At 38.3% G+C, this 2,767-nt stretch overlaps 1 pseudogene; it reads right to left on the reverse strand.

The window, feature by feature from the left end:
- Nucleotides 1-704: 704 nt before the first annotated feature.
- Nucleotides 705-1,249, reverse strand: LOC112823986 (small ribosomal subunit protein uS17-like; annotated as a pseudogene).
- Between the last annotated feature and the right edge of the window lie 1,518 nt (nt 1,250-2,767).

The following is a 2,767-nucleotide window of genomic DNA, read 5'->3' on the forward strand; positions in this document are numbered from 1 at the left end:
TGTGTGTGTGTGTGTGTGTGTGTGTGTGTGTGTGTGTGTGTGTGTGTATAGCACATCTTCTTTATCCATTCATCTGTTGATGGACATCTGGGCTCTTTCCATATTTTAGCTATTGTGGAAATGTCAACAGTACTTTTTATATCCTTTCTCTTCTTTTCAGTTTTCTTATACACCCCACCCTAACATGTCTGGAGCCTCTCATCTGCAAAAAATGCCTTCAAATACTCTTGCTTTTTTATTTCTCTTTCTCCCCAATATCTTCTGGTTCTTTATTATGTAGGTTAGTTTAGCCTCTCTCTTTACATACTTCATCATTTTTGCCCACCTTTGAGATATTGTCTTCCTCAGTTTATTTTTCTATTTCTGCATTGCAAAAGTATAAGAACTCACCTGGTAGGAAATTAGTCTCCTGGTTGAGGCTGCTAAACTGGAAAGATTCTATCTCTTTACTTCCTTGAGGGAGAGAAAAATTGACAAACCTGATACCTTAATAATTTTTTGCCCCTTCACTTAAGCAAAAAGAGAAAATGCATCCAGGAACCAACCCCTAGGGCAATCCAAATAATTCCACCTGGCGGTCCTTTTCCCCAGTGGGGCTGCTTTTAACAGACCAAACTTGGCAGGAAAATTTGCATATATTACTCTTTAAAAAACTATTTATTAGGTTTTGAAATGCAGAAAAATATGAAGAAGAAACAAAAGACTTATAATTCAATGCCCAGATAAACTTTCAATAACATTTTTTTTTTGACTGGGAAAATAACTATTTTGTTTTGAGGTATGGGCCCATGTCTAGTCTCAGAACTCTGGAACTGCTTTTTGGTGCCAACAGCCTTGGTGATCTTGAGCATATTGAAGCTCACAGTCTCTCACAAGGGCTGGCGTTTGCCCACTGTGACAATGTTGCCAATGTTGACATCCCTGAAGCAGGGGGGCAGGTGCGTGGATATGTTCTTATGGCAATTTTCGAAGCAGTTGTACTTTCGGATGTAGTGGAGGTAATCTTGGCAGATGACAATGGTCCTGTGCATCTTCACTTTGGTCACCACACCAGATAGAATCTGCCCTTGGAGGGAGACATTACTAGGAAAGGGGCATTTCTTGTCAATAGCATCTTGAAGCCCAGACCAATGTTTTTGTAGTATCATCAGAGCTTCTCCTTACCAGTTCCTCCTAGCAGGCCCCTCTTCTTATTTTGAAAAATGGTGAGCAGTTTCTGCTCGATATGCTAACTGTGAATGTCTGACATCTTCCTGGCCACCCAAAAGTAGTATTTTTAATAATAAAATAAATACATGCATATGTCCAGAAAATTCAAACAAATAGAAGGATAAAAAGAAATGTATTCCTTCACCATCCTGCTTCCCAATTTTTCTCCTCAAAGGTAAAGGAACTGACAACAGTTTCTTGTGTACTCTTCCAGAAACACATTAATGCAGATGCTAGCATGTGTGTACTCCATAGTATCATCTCAAAAGCTCTATGTAATAATGCAGTCTGAAAATTCTTTTCCTAAATCAAGATGATAGAAGAAAACTAGTGACAATGTTTAACTATATCTGAGCCTTGTGCTCTTGGAGATTAGAGGTGATTGAGAAATCCCCCTACCCTTTTGTGTTCTGAGAAATGGTTAACCACAAAGGGCCACCCTGCCCTCATGTATTCCCACTCTGCTTCATAACTTAAACAAAATTTGCCATCCACCTTTCCTCATGGCTCTATTGTTTATCTGCCTCTATAACACCCAGGTCCCCTTCCTTTTCTTTGAGACATTCTTCCACAGAAGTGAACATTTTCCTTTTTGCACTAGCCTCAATAAAAAACCATCTCTTTAACTGTCCAGTGAATTTGTCTTTCACATTAGTGTCAAAAAAATTATTCTGACACTTGTTAAAAATAGTAAGAAAGACTTTATTCAAGTGTCTGTTGTAAAGGGGATGGGAGTCAGTGGGTAGAAAATTACTATGTGGAAACATCAGAAGTAAGGGAGGTAAGGGAGGATTCTGATTTGACAGGATTCTTGCTGAAGAAAGGCCAGTGTGATTAGATACCAAAGGTAAGATATAAAGAATTTAATCAGATATCAGGAGTGATCATATACTGAGTATGGGGATTCTTGCTAAACAAATTTAGGAGGATTTTTGCTAAAATTGGGCAATGCAAAGATGGACATGGAAGTTCAAATGTTGAGGCCTAGTTGGAAAGAGGTTTTAGAGGGACCTGACTAAAATTTGGGTCAGGGAGAGAATCTTTGTCACTAACAATTGAGGAATTCTGCCATCTTTCCATAAGCAGAGACTAACCCTCAACATTAGGCTAAAATCTGTATGTGACTTTTACTCTTGGATCTTCCCAATTTCTAACTTTAAACTACAAGAAGTAGGGTGCCAGGGAATCTTTTGGATTCCTGACCAGGACTTCCAAATATTTAAAGATGCATTTTTAAAATATTTTTAACACTATCATTTATCTATAACAGGTCTCTAGAAATGGTTACTGATCAGCAAGTCCAATATCTCTACCAAAGGATAATAAAAATTACCACTATTTTTTTACAGGCTTTCCCCTGCAATTTACCTCTGTTTTTCTTATTAGTATTATTCCTACAACCCCAAGAGTCAATCTTCCAGTGCTGCCTTTTTCCATCATTTATTCTCTCCTTATTGGCATGACAATGAAAGGCTATGTAGGGCAATAAAAAGAGCACAGGGCTTGGAGCTTAATCCAAGTTCCAGTACTGCCCTAGACGCCAACAAAAATGAAGAGG

The sequence above is a fragment of the Callorhinus ursinus genome, unplaced genomic scaffold (assembly GCF_003265705.2).
Source record: "Callorhinus ursinus isolate GAN/ISIS: 27379988/994484 unplaced genomic scaffold, GSC_fseal_2.0 scaffold40, whole genome shotgun sequence".
Lineage (NCBI taxonomy): Eukaryota > Metazoa > Chordata > Mammalia > Carnivora > Otariidae > Callorhinus > Callorhinus ursinus.